The 13,021-nt window shown below is 45.9% G+C and overlaps 1 pseudogene; it reads left to right on the top strand.

Annotated features, from left to right (window-relative positions):
• Positions 1-5,951: 5,951 nt before the first annotated feature.
• On the top strand, positions 5,952-7,035 carry LOC112117403 (annotated as a pseudogene).
• Positions 7,036-13,021: the final 5,986 nt, after the last annotated feature.

Raw genomic sequence — 13,021 nt, 5'->3', positions numbered from 1 at the left:
GCCTGGATGTACCATGGATTTATACCGTGGCATTATGATATTTTCTGTTTTATTATCTAGCCCTTTCCTAATGACTCCTAACACTCTGTTTGCTTTTTTGACTGATGCTACACATTGAGTGGATGTTTTCAGAGAACTGTCCACAACGACACCAAGATCTCTTTCTTGAGTGGGGGCAGAGACCCATCAAGCAGCCTGTAGGGCCAGATTGCCACATGACACCTACAGCTTGTCTACATGGGGACACTCAGGAAAATTAATCTGAATAAACTAAATGTGTATTAAAAGTGGATTAATTAAACTGCATTGCACCCCTATGTGGATGCTTTCATTTGAAATTAACATGGCTTTAATTCAAGTTAGCTTAATGTCACTGCCAATGTGAATTAAGGTAAACCAAACTAAAGCCTCTTTAATTCTGATTGAAAGTGTTTACATAGGGGCTTAATGCAGTTTAACTAATCCACTTTTAAGTCACAATTTTAGTTAACTTGGATTAACTTTCTTGAGTGTCCCCATGTAGACAAGCCCTTAGAGTTTCAACTTTGGCATCATAGCAGGGATATACACATACACTAAGAAGGTCTCCATTTCCTCCATCACACACACACACTTATTATTATTTTAATAGCAATTAGTTGCCTCCAATAATGCCAAGGCCCCACTGTGCTCAAGCTGAACATAGTAACAGGGAGTGTCCCGTCCCCCCAAAGACCACACGATCTGGACAGACCAGATAGACGATACTATGTGGGAGATAGGAAGAATCATTATACCCTTATACAGATTAGAACAGAGGCACAAAGAGCTGGATCATTGAAGATATCTAGGAGCCTAGAGGGATTCTCAAAAGTGCCTACGTGCCTGTACATTGGGAGTTAGGTGCCTAACCTGCTGTGGCATTTTTTAGATACCGACCTGCACCATTTAGTGTCTACATACCTTTGTAAACTGGCCTTAAGGGGCTTAGACTGAAGTTTGGGATGCTGCTAACAGCTGAAGCAGAGGGCTTTTGAGTCTATTGACGGGTTTCCATTCCAGTGCAGGGACATAAGGCAAAAAGAGACAGAGGAAGTTGTCTGTGCAACAAGATGGAGCCTGGGTTTTTGCTGTGACAGACCCTGGGATCTGCTATCTGACTCCTGGCTTCATCCCCAGTTCCTGAGTTCAACCTTGCCTGGTTCCCAGCCCAGGCTACTGATTGCTCTGGCTCCAACCCCAGGCTATGGCTCTTTGGCTTTTGACTCCGTGCTGACCCTCAGTTTCAGCTCTGACACCTGGCTCCTGACTTCGGACCTGCCCATTGGCCTCTGGTTCCTGAATCTGGCACTGACCACTATCCCAGTCAGCCCACATCATGGTAGCTTCTCCCTGTGTCTGTGCTTATCCAACTCAGCCCTCCATGTTCCATGGAATCAGCTAAATAGTTTGAGCCCATATGGATTTTATTATTAAGAGACTCTCACTGTAGGTCAGGTTTTCCAGCCTCCACCTCATTCTTGTGGGCTCAAGGCCAGGACACCATGTGCTAATTGTTATGAGGACTTTCATTGTGATTTGGCTGATGATAGCAATGTGTGTATGGGCTACAGACAGGAAACACATACAGACCAGGGTAGTACAGGCAATTACAGCTGGGTCCATTGGCACACACCCCACAAACGTTATATTAATGTTAATAAGAGACGTATGACTAAATCCCCTAGGGAAAAGCTGAGCATAAAGGCCCAGTCCCCTGATGGTTCAGGTTTGGAGCTCATTGGAGTGGACTTACAGAACCACAACGATTCAGGTCTTCTATCTGGTAACTGTGTTGTAAGGCAGGGGATACCCAGCAATCAAAATACCCTAAGGCAACTGTCATAAACAGATAGTTAAGGGTTAATGCCTCTTTTACCTGTAAAGGGTTAAGAAGTTCACCTAGCCTAGCTGACACCTGACCAGAAGAACCAATGGGAGGACAAGATGGTTCAAAGGGAAGGAGGGAAGTTCCCTTTGTCTGGGTCAGTTTCACTTTTGACCAGAGGGAAATGCTCCAGAATTCAGCCTCTTATTAAGTAGTGAGTATTAGTGAAGGAAATAAATAGGTTTATGTTTATTTCTTTGTAACCTGTCTTGTGCAATTAGAGGAATCATCAAATTGGGTATTTGGGTATTTTTTGTGTAACTAAGTTTTGCCCAGAGGAACATCCTCTGTGTTTGGAATTTGGCTAACTCTAGTTCCTGTTGCATAGTTTTTTTTCCTTTGCCTGATATTTTCCCCCTGGTCTACCTTAGCTATCTGGGGGGGAAACTGCTTGGAATCCTTGGTTACTGTAATGTGACTCTTTAGAAAAAAAAGAAGTAAAACAGGTTTTTTGTGACTTGTCTTGGCAATATGTTAATGACCCTCCAGTGATCACAGCTGGAGCTTCCCTTCTAACAAAAAGCCCCCTGTTAGATGCTCTTATCTCTCCTTCACTGCTTCCCCAGCATCTCAGAGGGGGAAAAAATCTGGCTTTTGGTTCCTAAAAAAATCCCTCACCGCTGCTCACCATGTCAAGGTTCCTTCCCCACTCTGAATTTTAGGTTACAGATGTGGGGGACCAGCATGAGAAGCTCTAAGCTCAATTAACAGCTTAGATCTGGTCTGGCTGCCACCACTCCCAAGCACTAATTCCCTTCCCTGGGTAGCCTTGAAAGACTCTTCACCAATTCCCTGGTGAACACAGATCCAAACCCCTTGGATCTTAAAACAAGGAGAAATCAATCAGGTATAAAAAGAAGGCTTTTAATTAAAGAAAAGAAAAGTAAAAGAAAACCCTCTGGGAGAGATTAGCATACCAGCTACTCTCACAGACAACAGATTCCAAACTCAGAGGATGTTCCTCTGGGCAAAACTTAGTTACACAAAAAATACCCAATTTGATGATTCCTCTAATTGCACAAGACAGGATACAAAGAAATAAACATAAACCTATTTATTTCCTTCACTAATACTCACTACTTAATAAGAGGCTGAATTCTGGAGCTTTTCCCTCCGGTCAAAAGTGAAACTGACCCAGACAAAGGGAACTTCCCTTTGAACCATCTTGTCCTCCCATTGGTTCCTCTGGTCAGGTGTCAGCTAGGCTAGGTGAACTTCTTAACCCTTTACAGGTAAAAGAGGCATTAACCCTTAACTATCTGTTTATGGCACCAGCCTTACCAAAAGCCAAAGGAATTCTCTCCCGGGGTCTCAGAAGGCAGGTGAAGTCTCTTTGTTCTACCCACACATTTGTCCATTGCAGATTTCAGCCCTGTCTTGGTGCCAGAGGTAAGTCCTCTGTTTATTGATGTATTGTGACTGGAATCTCACAAAGCAGCAAGGCAGAACAGGGTCAGAGTCTCCTCCTGGTTACACCGAGCCAGCTGCACTGACGTTAATAGTGTCTGATGGAACAACTCAGAGCAGCATTTTGTGGTGTGTCCTGCTGTCCGTTCGAAGTAAAAGTACTGATGCAAGAGTGCTGCTGAGACTCTGCTTCCGCTTAGCCTGTTGTGAATCCAGACGAGCCCCGCTGAAGATAAAGCCGAGAGCACCCACTGGATTCAGATAAAATATTCTCTTTCAATTGGATTATCTCTGCATGAAGCCCAAGCTGTAGACTGACACCCTCAGCCTGATTCTTGTTACTCTTACACTAGCTTTAACCACTGCCACTACACTGACTCCACAGGAGTGACTCCTGATTACACTGAAGTGGGGTCACTCCTGATTTGCACTAGCGTGAATGAGAAGAGATTCATGGGAACATAGAAACGTCGGGCTGGAAGGGAGTTCAGGACATTAGCAAGTCCAGCCCCATGCACCGAGGTAGGGCCCAGTGAACCTAGCCCAGCCCTGGCAGGTGTTTGTCCAACCTGTTCTTAAAAACCTCCAATGATGGGGATCCCACAACCTCCCTTGGAAGCCTGTTTCAGAGTGTAACTACTCTTATAGTTAGAATGTTTTCCCTAATATCTAATCTATATCTCTCTTGCTGCAGATTAAGCCCATTACTTCTTGTTCTACCTTCGATGGACACAGAGAACAACTGATCCTCTTTATACTCTTAACATATTTGAAAACTGTTATCAGGTCTCCCCTCAGTCTCTTCTTTTCCAGAGTAAACATGCTGAGTTGTTTTTTTTAACTTGCCACTTTGACTTCAGGAGTCACTCCAGATTTACAGTGGGGTGAGTCAGAGGAGAATTATCCCCTCTGGCTCCAATGCAGTCACTCCTGATTGCACTGGGCTAAGCTAAAGCCACTTTGAGTTCAACTGAGCTTCCCCTGGTATAAACTGATGAGAGGAGAATTAACCTCTTTGACTGCATTGCAGTTATTTCTGGTTTGCAGTGTGGTGAGTGCAAAGGAACCTTCCCCTCTGTTTCTGTGAGCAGGAGTGTGCAGGGATATTTTCCATCACATTAATTGCTTTTTTAGGGGGCCTTGAAGGAAGCTCCTTTCCTTTTAAAGTCCCACACAGAGTATTCGGTTTTCTATGTGGGGGCCCTAGGGTGAGAGTCCTGGAGATGGGTATCAGACAGAGTCAGAGGAAGGTACAACAAAAAGGGGTTAACACCAGATGAAGTGAGAGGAGAACCTACTGAGGGTGGTGTAGCTTCTAAACACCAGGGTGAGTGTCTGTAGAATGAACCCCATTGACCTAAATAGGGTTACTCCCAATATACATGGAGATGAGTAAGAGGAGATCCAGGCCCACTGGGCTGCTCCTGATTTACATCAGTATGAGCGATAGGACAATTAGACCCTTCAACTTTAACTAAGTGAAAGCTAGTGTGGAAATGAGGCATCAGAAGAAACAGCGTTGAAGACTGTGATTCTTGAGATTCATTTTCAAACAACACTTTGGAATGAAAATGCAATTTTTTTTCTTCACATTAATTTATCATGTCATGTACAGCTTGCGTAGCCCAGTGACAGGTGATTTACACATATCAATTTTCATCGGGAAAGGTCAGTAAACATCTATGTCACAGATGAAAAAATATTCAGATAATCATCATTTACAGATAGGCAATGTAAGAAAAATGCTGCCTGAAAACGTATTAGCATTTGATTTAAGGCTATTTATTTTGTATATTTTGACATATGAAGTTGACAATTTGTGTTTTAATGGCTATAAGGCTTTAACATTTTGAATCTCAGTGCCTATCATAATTAAATATTGTCTGACCCATCCTATTGTCTGACCCGCCCCCCCCAAAAAAGTTCCCACAACTGTGAAAATTTAAATCAATAAAAATAAAAACGTCCTTGAAATCTAGAATTTTGCACAGCTGTGAACATTTAAATCAATAACAATCAAAAAAAATGATTACAAATAAATATTGATATTATCCATCAAAATTATATACAAACATTTGAATTTTGCCAAGCCTACAAATAGACCATAGTTAGTGCAGAAGAGACAGATTTCAGGTTAGATAAATAGATAGATCACTACACCTGTATTATCCCTCTCTTTCTAACTATGTATATAATTGATCTTTTATCTCAGGCTAAGATTTTTCCATTGGTGTCCAGATTCCATGGGCAGTCTTTAAATGTCACCCTCCTATGTGCACCTCCAGCCTGAGGATCCTATCCAGCATACTGGCAGAAGATTTCTGTGAGATGCCTCAGGTGGATAATTCAGAACAGAGATTTGGGGCTGATAGATCAAATGTGTTGTGCAGGTGAATGCTGAAGTTTTACACTGGCTGCCATTCAAGTCTGCCCAGACTGAATATACAAAGCTCGGTGCCCATTCTACTTCTGTTTAATGGGAATTGGGCATTCAAATGTTTTAGATGGCTTTGAAAATCTGAGATTTAATACAGACCTAAAATTGACTTCAGTGTTTTTCAGGGAGGAAGGAGAGTTTTCATGGAGCTATATCAATTGACACAGGCTGGAGATCTGGCCTATTTACTCTGTTGGAGCTATGGCCAATTTACAACTAATCAGGCTGACATGCAATATGATTTTCCTTCTTCTTGTGCAGATGAGACATACTGCCTGGGTAAATCACAGCAGAGTGACCAAACTCATGTTCGTCAGCTTCTCCCATCACCTCCACCCTCAAGGGATTCTTTGTGCGTTGTTCTTTCTTATCTACGCCATCACGCTGATGGGAAACAGCCTCATTGTCCTCATCACAGTGCTGGACTCCGCCCTCCACATCCCCATGTATTTCTTCCTCTGGAACCTGTCCTTCCTGGAGATCTGCTATGCCTCAGCCACCCTGCCCAAGATGCTGGCCAACTTTGTCTTGGAAAAGAGGGCCATCTCCTTCACAGGTTGTGCCATCCAGATGTATTTCCTCATCTTCCTCAGGACAGCAGGCTGCTACCTGCTGGCCCCCATGGCCTACGGCCGCTACTGAGCCATCTGCTCCTCTCTGCACTACCCCATCATTATGAACCACAGAGCCTGCGCCCAGATGGTTTCTGCTTGCTGGCTCTGCGGAATCCTGATGCCCATGGGCAACATCACTTGGATCTTCCCTTTGTCCTACTGCGGACCCAACGAGATCAACCACTTCTTCTGCAACATCCACTCTGTGCTGAAGCTGGCCTGCGGGGACACCTCCAGGATAGAGGTCTCCATTTTCTTCATCAGAATGTCAATCATTATCTTCCCCTTCCTCCTGGTGCGGGTGTCTTACGCCTGCATCATCTCCACCATCCTGAAGACCACTTCCTCCGAGGGAAGGCACAAAGCTTTCCCCACCTGCTCCTCCCACCTCACCATGGTCAGCTTGTTCTATGGCTCTACCTGTGCGACGTACCTGCACCCCAAGTCCAGCCATGTAGGAGACGTGGACAGAATGGTCGGCCTGGTTTATGCCCGTCATCACCCCCATTTTAAATCCCTCGCTGTACAACCTGAGGAACAAGGATGTGAAGGAGGCTCTGAGGAGACTGAGAAGAGGAAAATATTTTCATAAACTATGGGATTGTGTTGGCTTCAGGGTGTCCAGTTGGAGTGAGTCTATTTTGAATAAAGAAACATCTCACAGATTGTAATTAGAGGTTTCGGTGCAATTGGCTGTATCAACCAGTGAGTAGGGAGTTAGGGCCAGATGTTTTTAAAAGATATTTAGGCACCTAGTGGGATTTTTAAAAAAATCATCTAGGTATCGAACACAAATGAACTTCAATGGATGTTAGGCACCAAGGGCTAGATTCATAAAGGGGCTTAGGCACCTAACAGCCACTTGAGACACCTGAATCCCAGAATCAGCCCCCCCCGGGATTCATAAAACTCCAGTTTATCTGACCCCTAACCCTGTAGGCATCTAAACTCACTCGGCACCTAGATTTTTGCAGTAACAACTCCCTAGACAACTATATTTCTGCCTCTGAACATGCTCACTGCAGCCTCACTCCAGGTGTCAGAGCACCTAAGACCCAGAGTGCTGCACCAATGGGGGGAAGACAGGAATTCCTCCACCTAACTCACCTGTGGAGCCTGGCCAAGCAAATTAGCTGGCAGCTCACCTACTGGGGCATGCACCCATAGGCGATCTCCCACATAGCAGAGCCACAAGGGCAGGAGCAGGACATTCCTTGTAACTGTTAGCCCAGTGATTAGGCCCTCAGTTGAGAGGTTGGCGACCCCTCGGCTTGATGGGGTTGGGGTGGAGGGAGAAGGGATTTGAATGTGGCTGTGCTACTTGGCAGGTGAATGTCCTAGCCACTGGGCTATGGGATATTGTGGTGTGAGTCTCGCTCAGTCTCTACCATTGAAGCTGTTTCATGGTGGATTAAATAATGACAGTCATTGGGCCAGACAGAGAGAAGCATGCAAACCACTCTGCAGCCTAGTGGTTAGCGCACTTATGCTGGAGGTTCCCATCCCCCTGCTCCAATGACTTTTTTTATCCACCTTGGCCACTTCCTCCTCCTCCTAAAAACAGCACTAGGTGCCAGGGCCGGCTCTAGGTTTTTTGCCGCCCCAAGCAAAAAAAATTTTGGCTGCCCCCCCACCCCAGCCCTGGGCTCTCTCTTCCCCCCATACCCGCACTCCCTGCCGCCCCAGCCCTGGGCTTCCCCCCACCAGTGATGACTCTGCCCGCTCCCCCCTCACCTCCAGTCGGTCCAGTGCTGGCAGGGTCGGGGTAAGCAGCGGGGCTCCCGGGCCGCGCTTCAGCCCAGGGTCCCTCCATCCAGGGCTCCCACCTCCAGGACCGTCCAGGACCCGGGAGGGCAGAGCCGGGGGACCGCCCCGGCAGGTGGCTGAGGAGCCAGGGCAGGGTGGCCCCAGAGGCAGCGGAGCCCCAGAGAGCAGGACGCAGGCCCCGCACGGCAGCGCCCCACCCTCTATGGCCCCACTGCTCCTGCTGCTTCTGGCCGCCCTGCCACAGTCCCTGGGCGCCTTGGGCCGCTTCGCCCAGCCCCGGCTGCAGCGCTGGGGGGCGGCTGCCCTGCGGCACCTGCAGGCGGCTCCGTGTGCCCCGTGGGGTGTCCCCCAGCCTGTGTGTCCCCCGCTCGAAGCCTGCCCGGCCCAGCCACAAGGTGTGGGCGCTGCTCCCCTGCGGCGCGAACCACAGCGGCTACAGGGCTCCCCCCATGCACGACGCGCTGCTGCTGCCAGGGCCGGCTCTAGGCTTTTGCCACCGGAAGCAAAAAAAAAAAAAAAAAAAATGGCCAGAATGCTGCCCTTGAAAATGTGCTGCCCCAAGCACGTGCTTGGTTTGCTGGTCCCTAGAGCCAGCCCTGCTAGGCGCCTAACTCTGAGAGAGGGTTTGCATCTTAGACTCCAAAGCAGAGAGATTTGTCTAAGTCCCAGAGAGGGGCAGGGCTTAAGACACTCCCCTCTCCTCGGCCTCTGCCATCTGCTGGTTTAGGCGATGAGCTGCCTAGCTTGCTGGCTTTTGCAAATCCCATTCTCAGGCACACATCTCTCCATTCATTACAGAGGGAGCCTGAGCGTCAAACTCAGGCTTTGTAAACCTTGTAATTCTCTAGGCAACAAAGGGTTATGAAGCATGGTGATGCTGAGAATCAGAATGCCTAAGTCCCTTTGTGAATCTAGCCCCAAACTCTATTGATTTCAATGGGAGGTAGGTGCCTACATGCCTTACACAGGGCAGATAACTTCCCCCAAATAATTCCTAGAGCAGTTCTTTTAGGGAAAAACACCCAATCTTGATTTTAAAATTGCCAGTGATGGAGAATCCACCATGACCCTTGGTAAATTGCCCCAAAGGTTAATTACCCTCCCTGTTAAAAACCTACCTCTTATTTTCCAGTCTGAATTTGTTTACATTCAACTTCCGGCCATTGGATCACGTTTTACCTTTGTCTTCTAGACTGGAGAGACCATTATCAAATATTTTATCAAAGAATATGTCTGAGATTTTTTCATAGCTACCTAGGACATTTAAATGCCAAGTTTTATTGACTATCATGTGGTGTGACAGATTCGGAGCTGCCTGTAATGATTTATGAATACTGTCTCTTGACTAGGTTGTGATGATGTTTACTCCATGATTCCATTGAGCTAATTCATGAGCAGGATTGTCTGGAAACACACCCAGGAAAAGGGGCGCAGGTGGTTCCTGATATACACTTCCCAGCAAACTTTTAGAAAATGAAAGAGCCATTCCCTGTGAAGCCAGGCTCCCCCACTCCCTTGGGCCTACCAGCCCAGATTTCCCATGAGTGACTCAGTCCCTGGAAAGAGGGGGATCAAAAGATTTGGGAGAGTTTAAAGAGACACACACTCCCTCTAGGTGACACAAATTTGTGAGCTAAGCAGATGCCAGTGCTTACTGTTCGCCTATGCAACCTTAATCCCTCCTCCCCCACTTGTGCATATGCATTATGGTACAGTCTTCAATTATTTTTCAACTTCCATGTTTCACTGTAGGTTCTTTTGTGTAATTTCCTAGGTTTCTTAAGAAACCAACTAAGAAAAGAAAAGAAAAGAAGTGATTTCATCATATGGCGCCCCATTGAATCCCACATGGGTCATCAGCCGGGTTGCAACTTTCAGATCTACAGCACAGCCATCTGCTATGGGAACTAATCCAGTATCTGCTAGGAGTAGTAGGTTGTCATCCTGTATGTGGGCCAGCCACTGGAGGGAGCTGAGCCATTCACTTTGCCAGTGGATATCACAACTCTTTGCTCACAGCAGAGGAATGACAAGAGTCAGGAATCATGGGTTCTGGTCCAGGTTCTGAGGGGAAGTGTTCCCTAGTGATTACAGACCCTTCTGCCTCTGTTTTCCCCAAGCCTGGCCCCTTAGGCCACTGTCCCTGTGCAAGCCTGATCCTTTCTGTCCCAGCCCCTCCTTGACCCAGTTCCAATCCCTTCCTCTCCCCTTAGCACCTTGGCATAGTCCCAGTCTTCCCCCTTGGCTCTACATCCCATTCCAAATCTCCCATCCTCCCCTCACTCCCTGTGCATCTCATCCCTGTCTCCCTCCCATCCCATATATTGGTGATTCCAGTCACACATCCCTGCATGCCCCAAACTAACCCTATCCTTCATCCCATTGACTTCAGTGTAATTACTCGTGCTATGCATGAGGGTAAGTGAGTAGAGAAGTGACCCCACTGATTCAATAGTTACTCCTGATATATTTTGGGCTGAGTGAGCTCAGAATCAATTCCACATCCACAGCAACACTGTACAACACCTGGCACAATGGGGGCCCTAGCCTCCGACTGAAAACTCTGCACTCTGTACAATAAAAATGATTAATAATAGTGATGTTCACCCCTGTGCAGACAGGCAGCAAAAGTCCTAAGCACCATTTAAACCCCACCTAAGCCTGCAAAATGGGCTGTAAACGGTGCATAGGCCAAGACCGAATTTCCTCCTACTGGGACACTACTAATGCACATCGCCACTGGCTGAGAGCTATCAGTCTGCTGCCACGTTCCGGTGACACTGCTGCAAATGCACACGCACTACCATTAGAGAAGGGATGCTTCTGCAGATGACTAAAGGCCTAGAAAACAGGACCTATGAGGGAAGATTGAAGAAATTAGGTTTGTTTAGTCTAGAGAAGAGAAGACTGAGAGGGGACATGATAACAGTTTGAGTATGTAAAAGGTTGTTACAAGGAGAAGGGAGAAAAAATGTTCTTCTTAACCTCTGAGGATAGGACAAGAAGCAATGGGCTTAAATTGCAGCAAGGGAGGTTTGGTTGGACTTTAGGAAAAACTTCCTAACTGTCAGGGTGGTTAAGCACTGCAACAAATTGGCCAGGGAGGTTGTGGAATCTCCATCACTGGAGATTTTTAAGAGCTGGTTAGACAAACACCTGTCAGGGATGATCTAGATAATAGTTAGTCCTGCCATGAGTGCAGGGGACTGGACTAGATGACCTCTTGAGGTCCCTTCCTGTCCTGCGATTCTACAATTCTATGTACACTGGTGTAACTCAGAGGAGGATTTAGTCCCTTCTAGTGCAACCAACATTCAAGCCCATGGCTGGAGAATGGAAATGTGTCAGAGTTTACACTTACAGTCCTGCATGTGTATTTACCCGAAGACATTTTCCACTGCATGGGATTCAACCTGCAGGGCAGAAGAGATGCAGTTTTAGCATGCCTGGGGCCAGATCCTCAGCTGGTGTAAACTGACATAGCTCTAAAGCGAGGGTCCAGCCCAGTGATTTCCATTTACATCAGATGGGGATCTCGCCCCATTGCCTCCAGTGAAGCTGTGCTGATTTACACCAGATGGGGATCTGCTCTTTTGGCTTCCATGGAGATGCAGCAATTTACACCCACTGGGGAGGTCATGCCTACTGAGTTCAATGCAGCCACATTGATTTAAAGCAGCTGGACGCCTGCTCCAATATGTGATTCTAGACACTGAAACACGTCTTCAATGTTCCAATTCATTCTCCTAAAGAGTCCAAGGTGCCTTGGGGATCAGGTCCCTGAAGCCACTAGATGGAATTGAAAGATACTTGGTCAATTATCACTGGCGGGGGGTGGTGGTGGAGGAAGATCAGAAACCTCCTGGCTTTGATTAGACACAAAGACAATTATCTCTCTATTTATAAGGGCCCTTTAGACTGCTGCACGGTTACACCAATTTGCAAATCTTTAAAAGGCTGGCATGAAACTACTCTTTTTCCAAAGGTAAGTGGAATTATATTGGAGGCAGGAGCAGATTACCTAGAACCGCAGCGAAAGAAAGCATATTGCAAGATATCCATGACTATTTGCAAAGAGGAATAATTGGGAAAATATGATCTGTCTATCAGATACCATACATATCTCTCAGCTTAGAGAGCGAGATCAGGGGGAAAAAGAGATATAGTTATGGTGGATAGATAGATAGATAGATAGATAGATAGATACTTCATGCTGGATGATAATAATGATATGATTTAAATAATATATTGTTTATTTTCCCTGATTTTAAATTTTGTTTTTGAAAAATTCATCTCCATAGTATGATAGTTGGATAGTTATTCTGGGAAGAAATATTACTTCATATTTCTCTGGATAACTTTTCAATAACCATTCAGGGATTATAATGGTGTTCTCTGGCCTTAATAACTATCTATTTATTGGGAGACTTTCAAAAGTACAGATAGAATTCTCGATGGGAGTCTGGCACCCACCTGCCTTTGAAAATCTCCCTGTAAACAATCTATCTAATCCCCCTTTCTGAATGCAACCAGCTGCCTTGTCTGGTTTTCTATCTAGACCCTTTTAAAAGCAAAGTAGCACAATTCTGCAGAGTATCAACATCACTGTGTTCAGCACAGGTGAATGGTGCTGGAGTGATACACCTGGAGAGAAAATCCCTTATTTAACAAATAACTACAGTAGCAAGATATGAGATGCCAGTGCATGTTTCCTCTATTTTATACACACATCAACTCCAAACAACTTATCTTCTGGTTTTCACAGCCAGTGCATCATTAAAACAAGTTTTCCATCACACACACGATATCTCACAAACATGCAATACAAATACACACAAGATACTCAAACACCCTCCAAACAAGTTGTTTTCTACTTTCTGCCACAAGCAA

Source organism: Terrapene carolina, unplaced genomic scaffold (assembly GCF_002925995.2).
Source record: "Terrapene carolina triunguis isolate 2854851 unplaced genomic scaffold, T_m_triunguis-2.0 Scaffold233, whole genome shotgun sequence".
Classification (NCBI taxonomy): domain Eukaryota; kingdom Metazoa; phylum Chordata; order Testudines; family Emydidae; genus Terrapene; species Terrapene triunguis.
Note: the sequence above shows the minus strand (reverse complement) of the source record. Positions and strands in the feature narration are given on the sequence as shown.